Source organism: Pelodiscus sinensis, chromosome 6 (genome assembly GCF_049634645.1).
Source record: "Pelodiscus sinensis isolate JC-2024 chromosome 6, ASM4963464v1, whole genome shotgun sequence".
In the NCBI taxonomy this organism is placed as follows: domain Eukaryota; kingdom Metazoa; phylum Chordata; order Testudines; family Trionychidae; genus Pelodiscus; species Pelodiscus sinensis.
The window spans coordinates 40,711,998-40,727,986 of NC_134716.1; the positions used below are offsets into that span (position 1 = coordinate 40,711,998).

Genomic DNA, 15,989 nt, shown 5'->3' on the forward strand with positions numbered 1-15,989 from the left:
AGGTAGAGCATCTCAGTTTCTCTCCAACACAGAAAAATAAAGGACCCACCTTGCTTTTATTCTGAAAAGATCTGATAAGAATTAAAGAGCCTTCTTTGTACTGTACACACTTTTGCATCTTACTGCAAACAGGTTACTGTTTTGTGAAGTGGATTACTTGGCCAAATATAGCAGTGATAAGTATTTAAGCCTGTAAGAAGGGTTTCCAGCATCTTGGGATGGAAAGGCTATTTGTGCTTCCCTCAGCCTTCCATATAAAAGTTTACCTGCATTGACAATTAATGATTTCCAAGAAAAATAACATTTTTCATCTGGACTAAGGTTGAGGTCCAAGATCATAACTTTTTTTTTTTCTAAATTTGCATTTTGTTACCTCTCTGCAATACTTCCAAAACCCTCTCTTTGCCCAAACTACTGTTTTAGAGAGCAATGGCACCTTTGATATCTTATTCCATTTCTTAGAGGTCTTGACCATTTTAGCTTCCCGTTGCAATTAGAATCCAGCTGGGGAAAATTCTCTGCTGCACAAACTCGATAAGAACCTCCAGTTATCTTAAGAGGCCACTTTGCAAGTCCCACTTCAGGGGGCATGCTGAAGTCTGGAGGCTGCTAGAATTATTTTGGCCACGTAAGTGCCTATAGCCAGTGTGGCAAAGCTGATGTAATTCAGGCAGCCTTCCTCTGGCTTATTAATGTTACCGGAGGCCATTTTGGCTCCTACACGCAGGGCTGGAAGTGCGGGGTCTGGGTGGGAGGTAGGTTGCAAGGGCAGGTGGGGGAGGTGGAGACATGGAATTGGAGGGGGCAGGAGATTGGGGCACTTACCTGGCACAGCTCCTATTTGGCAGAGGGAACAGGTGATTCCGTGCCACCCTGAGCTTGTAGGCACTGTCCCCTGTCACTCTCATTAGCCATGATTGCCTGTCCATGCAGGCAAGCACAAGAACAGAGAGTTTCCCTGTGTGCACAATGACACAGCCCCAGCCTGGGGTGGGGAAGGGCAGGAGGAATGGCAGCACACAGAACTGCCTTCCCCAACCCTGCCAAGCAGGGCCTGTCAGGACTACAGAATGCAGGAGCTTTAGTGGCTGTATCCCAGGACCCTTGGCTGCAGCTACTAAAGCCTCTTTCATAATCTGGCCTTGCCTATAAGCAATCCAGAATTAGGAGGATACAAAGATGGAATAAAACCAACTTCTCTCTCCAACCCCTCTTCACTTGCTAGTTTTGTTCTATGTTTCTTAGTAGCAGAGCATAAAATCTCCCCCTTATTGTTTATAATTGTAATATTAATCACTTGCCTCCATCTTTCTACAACAACCTCAGTGAAAACAGCATTTGACATTACTGGCCAAGATTTTCAAAAGTGATTGCTGATTGTGAGTGATGAAAGAAAGTCATTGTAAAGGCAGGGGGGCAGGTTTGCAAAAATTTTGGTGATGCTCAGAATGCCCAGAGCCTGCACCCTTTGCCCACTCAAATTCTCCCCCGCAGTACCACCTGCCTAAAGCTTTGAGAGGGTGTTTGGGTGGGCAGGAGTGTGGGCTCTGAGATGGAGTTTGGGTGCTGGGTGCAGACTCTGGACTGGAGCATGGAATTGTGGGGCAGAAGGAGAGGCAGGGGAGTTTGGGTGCTGGCGGGGTAAAGGGTGAAGCTCTGGGGGGGGTTGGTGTAGATGGGGGTCTTGGCCCTGGAATGTGGGTGCCAGTGGGGGTCTAGGGTGCAGGCTTTGGGAGGGAATGTGGGTGCTAACTCTTACTTGAGGCAAGGTGTGGGGGTCCTGCATGCAGGCTCTGGGAGGAAGTTAGGGGTCTAGAAAGGGAAAGGAGTTTGGGCAGCTGGGTGGAGTGCGTGGAGGGGGTGCAGGCTTTGGAGGGAGTGGGGTGCACAAAGGGATATGTGGGAAGTGGATGGGGTACAACCCTTACTTGGGAGCACCCCCTATGGCAATAGTTCTTTGGGAGGGTGTCTCCAGGTGCTGCTCTCTCCACACATTCCCCCTCATACACACTTGCTGCCCCGCACACTCCCCCTGCGTGTCCCCCAGTCCTGCCTGCCAGACCCCGAGCAAGTTAGAACACCCTGGAGGGGAGGCTGCTGACACCACCAGCAGCACAGTGGGGCTAGAATGGCTTGTGGTTGCTTGCTCCCCATGGCTACTGGCATGTGTGTTCCTGTGGCTGGTGAGGGAGCAGCACACAGCACGGAGATCCTGCCTCTCCTTTTCTAGGGCCACATGCTGGCAGCTGGGATGAGTGAGTGGCTGGAAATTGCTCTAACTACTGCTGGTGGCGGCCCCCTCCTTCTCTCCCTCTCTGAGCATTTTAAATCACCTGGGGGCAGCAGGCAGGGGTGGGGAAGCATGGGGGAATGTGTGGAGTATCAGGGGGGCTGGAGGACACAGGGCCAGATAGTGAGTTTTTATGGCACAATGGGCCCATATAACTTGCTGCCTATATGTAGAGGGGTTGATTTTCAGAGGATGAATGTGCCGCACTTTAAAAATCTGGCCCTTTAAAAGAGTTATAAGTTGGGCATCCTAAAAGTGAAGCACCCAAAGTGAGGGTATGTCTACACTACCCCGCTAGTTCGAACTAGCGGGGTAATGTATGCATACCGCACTTGCTAATGAAGCCCGGGATTTGAATTTCCCGGGCTTCATTAGCATAAGCGGGGAGCCGCCATTTTTAAATCCCCGCTGCTTCGAACCCCGTGTAGCGCGGCTACACAGGGCTCGAACTAGGTAGTTCGGACTAGGGTCCTATTCCGAACTACCGTTACTCCTCGTGAAACGAGGTGTACCGGTAGTTCGGAATAGGCACCCTAGTCCGAACTACCTAGTTCGAGCCCCGTGTAGCCGCGCTACACGGGGTTCGAAGCAGCGGGGATTTAAAAATGGCGGCTCCCCGCTTATGCTAATGAAGCCCGGGAAATTCAAATCCCGGGCTTCATTAGCAAGTGCGGTATGCATACATTACCCCGCTAGTTCGAACTAGCGGGGTAGTGTAGACATACCCTGATTTATTACTCTTAAAAATCTTGGTCCAAAATTGATAGTATTTTTGTGTTAAATTGCAATCGGACTCAATTAATAAAAATATTTATGCTTTCATCATGGGTAACGGACAAACAAACAATTTATCACAGAGGAATACAGCGAATTGGTTTGTTATGATTTGTAGGCTTTCTTGTGAAGAACTTTCACTGATTATATTCTGCCATCTAGTGATGTTTATCTAAGACAGGAAACATTCAAACATTCTGCCATGTAGTGATGGTGGGAATCAAAGCAAAACTAGTCCAGATTCAACTGGGTGAGCTGCAACATGTGAAAGGTGTTATTGCAAAGTAATACATGTTTCAGAAAAAGGAAAAGATGATTTATTCTTAGTAGCATGAAAGTCATTTGGCATAGAGGAAAAGGGCAATTGCAGGTCTCATTTTGGGCTCCACTGTGGACTAATTATGGTTGCTCAGATGTCCTAAAGAGAGAGTAAAGAGCTGCTTGACCATTCTGAGGGAGTCCTTCTAATGCAGGGGATTCCCTGAGTGGGGTCCGGTCAGCATAACTAAGATCAAACTCAGGCTGGGCCAGATTTTGCAGCAGTTACTCTGGATTTATTCCAATGTAATTCAATTAGAATAACTGCATAGCTGCTGAGTTGAATCTATGGGCAAAATCTATGGGCAATTTTTTTTTTCTTCAGAATCTATGTGGCTATGTTTCATTCATACAATACTTAACACCTACCACATGGTCACTGATTATTATGGCTTCCTTTGGTAGTGCATGTGACAAATACATGGAAGAGCTATTATGGAGGTTATCAAATGTGTAATCAGTGGTAGATTAGGGTAAAATTGAATGAGTTGCATGTAAATGTATGTGCAAATGAGGGCCCAGTTTTGAATACTTGACCCACAGAGTTTGTTTAATTAGGTAGAGTAGGCAGTTGTGGGTCACATGATGGTAAACATTGACTGCTTGCTACTGTGCTAATGAATTTAAATGCATTTATTTCCTGCCTCATTTTCAAATAGGTGCTATAGCAGTTGGTTGGTTTTGCATTAGATAGAAAAATAACATTATCAGTACCCTGTTATGGGACTATTTACTTCTTCCTATGGTGAACTAGAGAAGTCCTATTCTAAGAGGATGAAGGCCCAAGACAATGGAGTTGCCTCTGCTTATACCAAGCCTGAATTTGGGCCGATGACTGGGGGAAAAACGGTACATGCTGTATGGTTTCTAACTCTTTTTTAATTCCTAGGTGCAATGTCAGACCTGAGGAAGTGCCTTTGTATGCTTACATGCCTACAACAATCCTGCTATCACAATCTATTTGTCCATCACTGCACTAAGGGTGTGTCTAGACTACAGAGTTTTGTCGACAAAAGTGGACTTTTGTCGACAAAACTATACCTGCGTCTACACTACCGCTGAGTTCTGTCGACATAACGTCGACAGAACTCAGCAGTTTTGTCGACGCTGGTAAACCTCATTTTACGAGGCATAACGCCTTCTGTCGACAGAGTTTCTGTCGACAGAAGGTGTTATTGCATGTAAACTGTCCTTTGTGTCTACACTATCATATCGACAAAGCAGCTTGCTTTGTCGACAGAACTGAATGTAGTGTAGACGCTCTTTGTCGACAGAAGTTTTGTCGACAGTATCTGTCGACAAAACTTCTGTCGACAAAAGCCTGTAGTCTAGACGTACCCTAACTGACCATTTCACAACACCTTTGTGGGATAGGGAAGTATTATTATCATTTTACAGGTGAGGAACTGAAGTGCAGATAAATTAAATAACTTTCCTATGGTCATGCAGGAAATCTATAGCAGAGCCAAAAATATAACCCAACTATCTTGGAGACAAAGTCCAATACTTTCACCACAAGACCATTCTTTCTGAATGCAAAACTCACTTTTCTAATGTTATCCGATGATATGATTTTTGAAGCTGAGACAGGGAAACTTTCTTCAAGAGCTAGAAAAAGCTAAGAAAATGTGAAGTTTCTTAAAGATTATATAATTGTATTACATTTTCTTGACTGTTATTAAATGTAGTATATTTTCTGGTTTTCTCATGACAAACCTTGTCCTGAGATCCAACTCATACACACGAACTGAACGCAGACCTACATGCTAACAATTTGATGAAAGGCTATTGTAACTATCTGACTCTTCTAGTTATGCGGCACTTAAATCATTAGTCAATATGGAGAAAAATACCTGGGTTTGTTTTCACCATGGCAACCCATGCATAGTGATCAACGTCTCTCTGGTTTGTACACTGGTTGCTATAGTGAGTCCCTATGCTGCAGTATACTATAGCAACAAGAAAATGCTATAATTCTTGTTTGTCTACAAGGCAACATAAAAAGCCTATTTAATCCTGATCCAAGACTTGGAGCTCCCCCCCATTCTGTTGTGCTGCATTTACTTTACTACTTAAGGAAAGAGAACGGTGGTGTGTATAAATACACAGGGCCTGATTCAGATCCCATTTATATTAACATTGTAATACCAGGAGTAACTCCACTGACTTCAATAGAGTGATATGACTTTTAAACCAGCATGAGATCAGAATCATGCTCAGGGAATCAAGGTCTATCCTTCTTTATACTGCTGTAAAATATGGAATAACTCCAATTTCATTGGAATTACTCCAAATTTATACTGGGGTCAATGAGAATAGATTTCAATTAAGGATCCCTGACCTCAAGAAAGTACATTTTGGGCCTGACTCCATTTTTCACATTCATGCAGAGCAGCATTTCCTGTAAGATGAGTGCTAGGGTGGCAATGCAGGAGAGATTCAGTTGCTACCCGGCTGATTAGAAGAGCACCCACAGCCAGCAGCATGTGTTTCTACTGGTTGCGTACATCCGCAGCGGTCTCGGTGCACATTGTAAAATGTATTCCTCATTAGGTTGCAAAAAATTAGGGGAACACTGATGATAAGTATTGGCTTATTTTCCAAGGAGTTCCATTCATCCCATGTGGCTACTTGCAGTACAGGCAGTCCCTGGGTTACGTACAAGATAGGGACTGTAGGTTTGTTCTTAAGTTGAATCTGTATGTAAGTCGGAACTGGCGTCCAGATTCAGACACTGCTGAAACTGACCGCCAGTTCTGACTTACATACAGAATCAACTTAAGAACCCCAGGCGTCCCCAAGTCAGCTGCTGCTGAAACTGATCAGCAGCTGATTCCAGGAAGCCCGGGGCAGAGCAACTCTGCCTGGGGCTTCCTGTAGTCAGCGCTGGTCAGTTTCAGCAGAAGCTGACTTGGGGACGCCTGGGGCAGAGCAGCTGGGGTGCTACTGGACCAACCCAGCAGCACCCCATCTGCTCTGCCCCAGGCGTCCTGATTCAGCCGCTGCTGAAACTGACCAGCAGCGGCTGAATCAGGACCTGGGGCAGAGCAGCTGGGGTGCTGCCGGGTTGGTCCAGTAGTGCCCACGGGCGCTGCAGGACCAATCGGCAGCGCCCCAGCTGCTCTGCCCCAGAGTCCAAAACAAAAGCCTGGTCTGCTGGGGGGGGGGGGGGAGCACACTAGCTGCGCCCCCCCCCCCACAAGACCAGGGACACGGGGAGCAGAGCCGCAGCGGCAGCGGGGTGCCGCGCCTCTGAGGCTTTGCTCTGGCAAAGCCTCAGAGGCGAGGGACCCCCGTGGCTGCGGCTTCAGTCTGGGTGCCTGTGGTCTGCTGGGGACCGTCCCCAGCAGACCACAGGCACCGGGTCTCAAGGGGCAGCAGCAACGGTTCCCGCGCTTCTGAGGCTTTGCTCTGGCAAAGCCTCAGAAGCGCGGGAACCCGCCCGGTGCCCCTGGTCTGCTGGAGACGGTCTCCAGCAGACCAGGGGCACCGGAGCAGCTTACGAACGGGGCTTTCTCGCCTCGACTTCCGGGGCGAGAAAGCTCCGTTCGTAAGTGCGGATCCGACGTAAGTCGGATCCGCGTAAGTCGGGGACTGCCTGTATAGAGCATTGTTCCATGTTAGTAAAGGTGGCAGAGTCTTGGTCTAGGGCAGGGATGGCCAACCCGCAGCTTGCAAGTCACATATGGCTCTTCATCCCCAAAAAAGTGGCTTGTGTAGCCTCCCCCATGGCTCGCAAAGCCGCCCCTGTGCAGAGGCGTAGCGAGGGTGTTTTGCGCCCAGGGGAAAAGCCAAAATTTGTGCCCCCTCCCAATCGTTTATTACTGTGGATCTGTTATTATTTCTAATGAGTTACTTACTAGTTAACCTAGTTGTTTTTCATACTATCGCATAACAATAAACTACATCATAAACATGAATGTAAGAGATAAACTTGCCTGTTAAAATAACACTCAGAAATATTTTTAAATCAAAGTAACACACAACAACTTGAGAATTGCCCTCACTTTTTTGAAAGCACTTGAAGCAATAAATTAGAGCAGGAGGGGTGGTGCTCTGGGGGAGTGGAGGGGGCTTGGGTTAGAATGGGGGCATGGGAGTGCCTGACTCTGTGGGAAAGGAGGGGAATATTTTGTTAAAACCCTAAACATTATTTATTCCTAAATAAAATCACAAAATGTATATTACTTTTATAATCAATAAATATATATCAATTTTTTACAATTGCATGAATAATTATGTGTTTATGCAAAATCTCAGACTTACAAGTATCTGAAATTTTCACAAAGCCTGTTCTATTTGATTGACCATGGTTGATACTTGTTTTTATTTCAACAAAACAAGTTATGTATCATATAAAAAATTAAAGTACAGTACCTTAAATTTATATTTAAATTAAAAAATAACAATTTTACACAGCAAATTATTGTATTATATTAAAAAAAGACTTGAAAAAAAATTATAAAATATACCTAAAACATAATCTATAATAAATAATTACAACTTTCCTATAGAAGTATATTTTCTTTGGTGTCCCTGAAAGCTATCAGTTTTCATTTGTGTGGCCCTCAGACGGCTTCAAGTTTGACATGTCTGATCTACATGTTTGTTAGTCTTTAAAGTGCTACTAGACTATTTTTTTTAAGTTTTTCCTTTTGTTATAAAGTATCTTCTATTTAAAACAAATAAGTAACCCCAATTAACTCACTCTTGCCCCAGAGTCAGGCACCCCCCATTCCAATGCAATCACCTCTTCCCCAAAGCAGGCACCTCAACCCCCTCCATACCAATGCAACTGTAGGGAAATCTCATTAAATCTCTGTATTAATCATTTTGTCATTGATTTTTTTTATTTTAACTTTGTATCAAGTTCTTTTAGCCTTGTAATAAGTCTTTAGTTTGTTGTATTAAGTCCCCTTGGGAGTAGGCAGCAAGCGCCTGCTTTTGGAAGCTCCCTCTTCGAAGGTGAATGGGGGAGCATTAAAACAATACCCAGAAGCAGGTGCCATAGACGAATAACTGCATGAGAGGGAAGACACCTTACATCTAATCTTGCAGTCAACATGAGAGCATTGATCTGGCTCCAACCCTCCCCTACCTAACTAAGCAGGCCAGCAGTTAGGTGGAACAACTATTGGTAAAAATAAGACATGGTGCGTGTGTGTGCTGTATTATCTACATATAAGTGTTGACTGCTATATGTGTGTGTGACGGGTTGGACCTGCACAGCTCGGGGACGCAGCCCCAGACGGCGCTGTACGGCGGCCAGCTGGATGGCATCCGGCTCTGTCCCGGTTGCTCGGCCGCTGGGAGCCACCGGGGTCATAGCCCCGGCGCCGGATTTAAAAGAGCCGGGCGGACGAAGAGAGGGGGGGAAGAGAGGGCGAGCTCGACTGCCTTGGAGGAGAACTCAGCAGGGGAGGAAAGCGGCTGACGAGCCTGAACCCGCTACCCCTGGACCCGACTGAACCGCGCACCGGAGGTGAGCTGCACATCCGGGATACCCGGGACAGGAACCGCGACAGTGCGGGCAGGGAAGGAAGCAGCCCAGGGTGGAGCCCGGAGTGGCTGGCGGGCTGACGCGTTAAGGGTACACACCCCGTCAGCCGGGTCGGACCAGAGTGAGTCCGAACCCTTAGGGCCCTGGGCTAGGGCCCGTGAGAATGGGTGGGCCCGGGCCCCCCTTCCCCTCCCGCTGTGCAAGGGAGTTGGGGAACCGAAGACAAACTGTGGGATTTATTGACACCCAAGGGGGTAGTGACGCTGGAGAGCGTCACAGTGTGTATTACCAATAAATGTGGCATTTTGTCTTTCCCCCAAAAAAGATTCTATGCAGTACTTTCAAATACAACACAACCATCCCTGCCCCAGAGTCAGCTCCCCTGTGTGGTACCCGCTATCCCAATGCACTCACCCCTGCCCCAGAGCCAGCCCCCCCTCTGGTACCCCCATCCCAATGCACTCACCTCTCCCACTGAGCCAATCTCCCCACAGTGCTCCCCATCCCAATATACCCACCTCACCCCTGCCCCAAAGCCAGCTCTCACCATGCACTCATCCATCCTCCCCCACAGCAAGGCACCCCCAGTGCCAGGAGCACCCTCCCCTCCGAGAGCCAGGCGCCGGAGGAACATACCTTTAAAACCACTGCTCCTCCCACCCAGCTTGGTTGCTTCAGCCAGCAGGTCCCGGGTCTCTGTTCAAAGAGTCACGTGGGCCAGAGCAGTGTGCGCTCTGGTCCCACCCCAGCCCGGTGCCCCCCCTAGTGTGGTGCCCAAGGGCAACTGCTCCTCCCTGCCCCCCCCCTTCGCTACGCCCCTGCACCCTCCAAATGGCCTCTGGTTCCCTGTGCTCACCGCAGCAGGGGAGCCATCCAGCAGTGATTCAAAATGGCATTCACAAGATGGCGGCAGCTGGCAGGAGCCTGATGTGGCCAAAAAGCCTGAGCCCATGTGTTTTAAAGGGGCATCATCCTTTTTTTCCTCAACAATTCTTGTGCGTCTCTTTGCATTTTTTCCACTGCTGTTTTGGCTCTCTTTGTATTATGGGTTGTCCTCCCCGGGTCTAGGGACTCAATTTTCAACTTTATTAACACCAATATACCCAATTAATTGAATGTGGCATTGTTCATATAACTATTTTTAGCATCAGTAAGAGATCCAAAATCAGACACAGTTAACCTTTCCCATCCATGACCTTAAGAAATTCAAAAAACTTGTCTCTCTGACCAGCTGAGGTTGATCCAATAAAAGATATTATCTCACCCACCTTGTCTGTCGAATATCCTGGGATCAACAATGCTGCAACACCACTGCATATTTCCCTTCCACTTTTTAATTAAAACTCAGTGTTCATTTTGTTCATTTACAGACTATATGCCATTCCTTCTAGTTTAATTATCCTGCTTTCTGCCAGCATCTTTTGGCAGTCTTCTCAACAACTCCATTCTTAGATCAGAAAACTGTTTGCTTAATAAATGCCCTTGAATTGTATCATTGCTGAAATGCATCTGTTACAGGAGTAGCAACTTTGCTATATTGTGCTTTACTGCTGAATATACACAAATACAGCTCTTGTACCCTCTAGTGGGCAAGAACAAATTTCTCTTTGAATTTCTCACACAAGATACCATATTTAAAGGGACATTATCAACTTGAAATCTAGTCAATTTTTTTAAATGCTAAAAGCAATTTCAGGTTCTTGAGTTCCACTGCTAAGTTTTGTGGCTTTATAAACATTTTTTTTTAAAATCTGAGGGGAAAGAATTAAAAAATTAAGATGTTGCAATTCTATCTCTTGTCCACTAAAGGGCACTAAGGAACTAGAACAGAGCAGTCACTCCCAGCTACACAGGAAAGAGAAAAAGCTGGGTGTATCTTCTTCTCAGCATGTCTTGGGCCAGGTCAGGAGACCTGGGATATGGAGAGAGGGGAAAAGGGGGAAGGGACAGCATGTGTGGAGGGGCTGAGGAATCAGACAGGGGTTCATAAAGCCAAGAGGGGGAAGATAGTCTGGAACAAGGGCTGAATGGAAATAGATGTGCAGGACCACAAGGGGATGGAGGTATAAGGCCACATGAGGGAAGAGGTCTGGCTGATCTGGGGCACAGAGACACATAGGGACACAGGAGAGGGGGTGCAAGGCTACATAAGAATTAGGGGAGGGGATTGGCTGACGGGGGTACATGGATACAGGGAGGGAATGAGGGGTACATGGGGGAAAGGGAATGGCTGAGTGTGGGTATAGCGACACATTGGGACAAGGGGAGGGAGAGCAGCGACACATGGGAACAGGGGAGAGGGTGCAGGAACAGATAGGGACTGGAGGAGGGTTGTCTGAGTGGAGTGGGTGTCTGAGGAACCCATGTGGATAGGGAATTCAAGGATACAGTGGGGTGCAGGGACAGATGGGGAGGAGGGCAGATGTACTTGATTGAATGGGAGAGGCTGGTGTCAGCCAGGGTCTGCATGTGGGAAAGCTCCCTATTAATGCCTCCCCAAATACCTTCTACCCCCAAGAAAATCCTGTTCCATACTTTTCTTACTCATATGCAACAACCCTTCAAGTTCTCACACAGTTGTATTCCAAACAATTGTTTTCCTCTCCCTCAGTTTCTCTGTTACGCTGACTTCACCAAAGTTTTTGCACTGCTTCTAAAGGGTGCAGAAAACACAGTTCTGTATTGTAGTTTTAATGAACTATTGTTCAGAGTTCCATATTAATATGTCCAGTAATGAATCTATTTGTCAAAAAAATAATAATCCTGAATCATTTTTGTTGTCTGTGTTGTTACAGACATATTTGCTGACAGGTATTTTTAAATAAGTGACCAAAATAATTGAAACTAGTATGCTTATTTTGATAAATAAAATATTAACATATTCTGTACAGATTTTTAAGCTTTTTGGTTCAGAATTCCCCCAAGAATAAGAGCTGTAGAAGCAGGCTCAAAGTTTTAACAATAAGGATATTTTAAGAATGGTTGTAGCAACAATACTTATATGCTAAACAATACATTGTTATGGGTTGGATGAAACTTCACTCAGTCTAGTGGGTATAAGAGCTGCTTTTCATTCAGAGTAAATGTAAAAAGCAAACAAGTTTTTTATTGAATCAGATAGCTGAAACACAAAAGAAGAAACAGAAAGCCAAAGTTTACACAGCCCTGTTAAATGCAATCCTGAGGAGGGGAAGATGGGGAAAGTTATAAAGTGTGTGCTTTTGGCTGAAAGATGCTTGAAAAAGTGAAGAAACTATCTCTTGTTGTTTGATTCTTAATCTTTTGAAGGAAACAGGACTTTATGTATATTCTTTGTAATTAAAATAAACATGGTTGCCTCCGAGAAATACCTGAACTCCACCTTGAATCTCTCCTAATAAACAAAACAACCTGCTAGTCCCCCAAAATTGGCCAATCACTCAGGTCAAAAAGAGCTAACAATATTTTAAGGAAAAAAAAGGCATTTTTTACACTGATTTTTTTCTACATAACAATTATGATGCTCATATGAATTAATTCCTGGGTTTTCATATTCACAGAAGCAAAACACTTAAAATATCCATAACTTTCAGGATGTTAATAATCCTCTTGATTTAAAATGGATTATTTATTTATGTGCTTAAAGCTACATAGATGCTTACATCTAGGTTGTGCCCAGAGAGAACTTGTGTCAAAACAAAAGCAATTTCCTTTGACTGTATAGTCCTTTTGCATTATAGAGAATATTAATATATTGCTGGAATTATAGTCAATAAACTGACTAGCTTACCGAAGCTTCCTAGCCATACTATATAATAGAACTCTTTAATGTCTCTGAATACTTCCTTGTATCTGGTAGTTAGCATACATGATAGAACTGAACGTATTTTAACAAAACATCTGGATGATATCCAATACTTTATATTCTGGCCTGTCAGTAACACGGAAGGATAAAGTTTCAACCATCCCTTGTGTGTGAGAACTGTAAAATATGGGTACTACTAAGTACATTCTCTAAGATACTTAATGAGATGTAATTTGAAGAGTACTTTAAACTTCTTAGATCAATGATGCCATACAAAGTATCGCTGGCAATTTGATTTTTCAAATTTCTTTATTACCTCTCTATGCCTCAGTTTCTTCATCTGTAAAATGCTTTGAGATCTACTAATGAAAAGTGCTATATTGAGTGAGGAATTATTATTTAGCTGTGTGCCTACCAATGCCATAAATTAGTGTGAATTATTCCACAATAGTTCTTACTCTAACATGGTGTAATGATCAGTAACAATCACTGGTTTTCACACTTACTATTAAAAAAAGTAGGAACAGTATGGCAATGTACAGGGAATATATGCTGTATACATAAACAATATGTTATCTTTAATAGATTCATCCCCCCAACCCCCTTTCTGTTTTAGAAGATAACCTGTAGACTGGTGTCTGTTGTGTGACAATGTGCATGATGAATGACTCAGGCCTTGTCTATACTTATATGGAGATTGACACTCTGGAGATTGATCTTCTAGGTTCAGTTTAGTGGGTCTAGTAAGGATTTAAGGTAAGTTGACTACAGTTATGCTATTCTCATAGCTGGAGTTACATATCTTAAGTCAAATTTCTCCCCCAGTGTAGACCTGTGCTCAGTAAATACTATGACCAAAGGAGCCTGAGCTTCTAGAAATCCTGGAACTGTGGTGAGGAGACCAGCACTAATTGTTTACGAAACTCTAAACTCTCTGAGGCAAGCAGGACTGTTGGCAGCTATGCTGTTAGAAATCTGACAGCACATTTTGTCACACCACTTACCACAGAAAGCTCTGATAAGGGGGATTGTCATTGACAGAAAGTAGTCTTTAGAAAAGCATGAAGGTCCTTGATAAGTTGCTTCTCTCCTCTCCTCCTCCCTTGTTCTATTTTAAGAGCAACAGGGTCAGCTGAACACCTCTCTATCACTATATTCCTTTAATTTAATGTACTGGAGGCCAAGAAGTTGATCTGTTTGCCCAGATGCAGGCAGAAGAATAGAAAACTCCTCTAGGAAGGGAAAATGCCAAAACAACCAGGATTGTAAAAAGATTACTTCCTCAAAAAGTGGGCTGTGCCCACGAAAGCTCATGACACCATCTACATGTTTTGTTAGTCTATAAAGTGCTACCTGACCATTTGTTGTTTTTTTCTGTAAAAGACTAACTTGGCTATCCTCTGAAGCTCTAAGTCATACAGGAGTTATTTTTGAAAGTGGGAACGGACTTACCACTTGTATACTTTCACTGGATCTTGCAAGCCCAGCTTGGAAATGCAGTCACGGCAATGACAGCCATTTTAGAAGGCTGAACTGGGATGGATCATGCTAGGAAACGAGAGGCAGAGAGAGTCTGTGGGTCATATTAAACAGGATCCCTCTCTCATTAATAGGAAAAAAAGATTCTACGTCAGGGAAGTTTGGAAGATTACTTCTGGTCACAATTCCCATTGATACCTAGGAAAGCAATTTCAGGAATAGCTCTGATTTTGCTTTTCTGTATAGGTAATGTTTTTGATTTCCTGTTTATTAAAAGTACATTTCAGTAACTCTAAAATTACAAAAAATCACAAGTCAGGCTCCACTTAAAATCATGAGATTGACTAAAAGTTATGGGATAAAACATTTTGAGTTGTTTCCTTCCTTTTGGTTTCTGAGCCTTCAGGGTGATTTTGTTTCATGTTTTCAAACTTCCATCTGTAACCATGAGGGCTATAAACTTACCTCAAAATAAAAAAGCCCTTGAAATTCTCATGCAATATTCTGATTCTAGCAGCTTAGGCTTAAACACCGCCCCCAGCAAGTATATGAGCCTTCCTTGCAATAAAAAATAAAAGACAGCAGCACTGTATTTGCTGTTATTTTGAGTTGTGGGAGGGAGGGGGATAAAGTAGTAAACAGACAGCCTTTTATACACTCTTGTGTCTCAGTTTTACAGAATTGACAATTTTCTTAAGGAACCTAGAATCAGAAGAGACTATGATAAATTCCAAGGGAAAAAAAAGCACTAACCTCAGTGGCCTAAGCTCTTGACACAGCTATATAAGGATAAAAATGTAACAAACCCATCAGGATTGCCAGAAACAGGTTCTCAGGTGTTTAGATGGAAAAGCAGAGTTTGTTATTTCTTACTTCGGTATACCAGTCCATTTGTTCTCAACTAACAATTCCCTTGGATTTTCATTTTAGCATTGAAGTAGTATCTTTGGCATTAAGATACTACTTAATCTTACTTTTGTGCTGTGGAGAAATATACTATTAGCTTTACAAAAGCTAAACCTCATGAAAATGTTTTCAGGCTCAAAAAACCTTGGTGTAACTGATCATCTGAAAAGAAGAAAGCTTAAATCATGACACGTGCGCTCTTTATTTAAAAAAAAATAAAAAAGTCTTGACATAGGCTAATCACATTGTCTCTAAATAACAAGTAAAAACCCCAGAGCTCTAAAATATAGAATAGTTTTATTATGAAAATGCACAAAATATTTTGTTTGCTCTGTCAATTAAATCATAACACATTTTTATAAAATATATATAGCCAGATGACAAATAAAATGAGCCAGTTCTCCAAAAGAAGTATTTTTGTAATGCTGACAGTTTATTCTTTTTTTCATGGTTAATTCCAGTGTTCAAGACTCACAGATGTTCTCCCTAGGTTAGGGTATGTCTACACTACAAAGTTAGTTCAAAGTAACGGACGTTAGTTCGAACTAACTTTCATAGGTGCTACACTAGCGCTCCGTTAGTTCGAACTTAATTCGAACTAACGGAGCACTTAGTTCGAACTAGGTAAACCTCATTTTACGAGGATTAAGCCTAGTTCGAACTAGCTAGTTCGAACTAAGGGCTGTGTAGCCCTTTAGTTCGAACTAGTGGGAGGCTAGCCCTTCCCAGGTTCCCCCTGGTGACCTCTCTGGGCACAACCAGGAAAACTCTTCTCCTCTCCCCCAGCCCCGGGCCCTTAAAGGGGTAGACTCTGGCCAGACGGCACTGGAGTCAGACAGCCCTGCCAGCAGTCTCTGCCCCTGAGCCAGTGGCCCCACAATGAGCCAGGTAGCCAGTGGCAGTGAGCCGTCCCCTGCCCAGTCCCCGAGCACCCAGGG

The 15,989-nt window shown here is 44.2% G+C and overlaps 1 protein-coding gene across 1 annotated transcript in view; it reads right to left on the reverse strand.

The window, feature by feature from the left end:
• Nucleotides 1-15,989, reverse strand: part of SLC28A3 (solute carrier family 28 member 3) — a 125,464-nt gene that overhangs the window by 22,114 nt on the left and 87,361 nt on the right. Inside the window, exon 18 of the transcript XR_012904718.1 lies at nt 14,119-14,214. The gene's annotated coding sequence lies outside the window, so the exon portion shown is untranslated. The remainder of the gene's footprint in view (nt 1-14,118; nt 14,215-15,989) is intronic.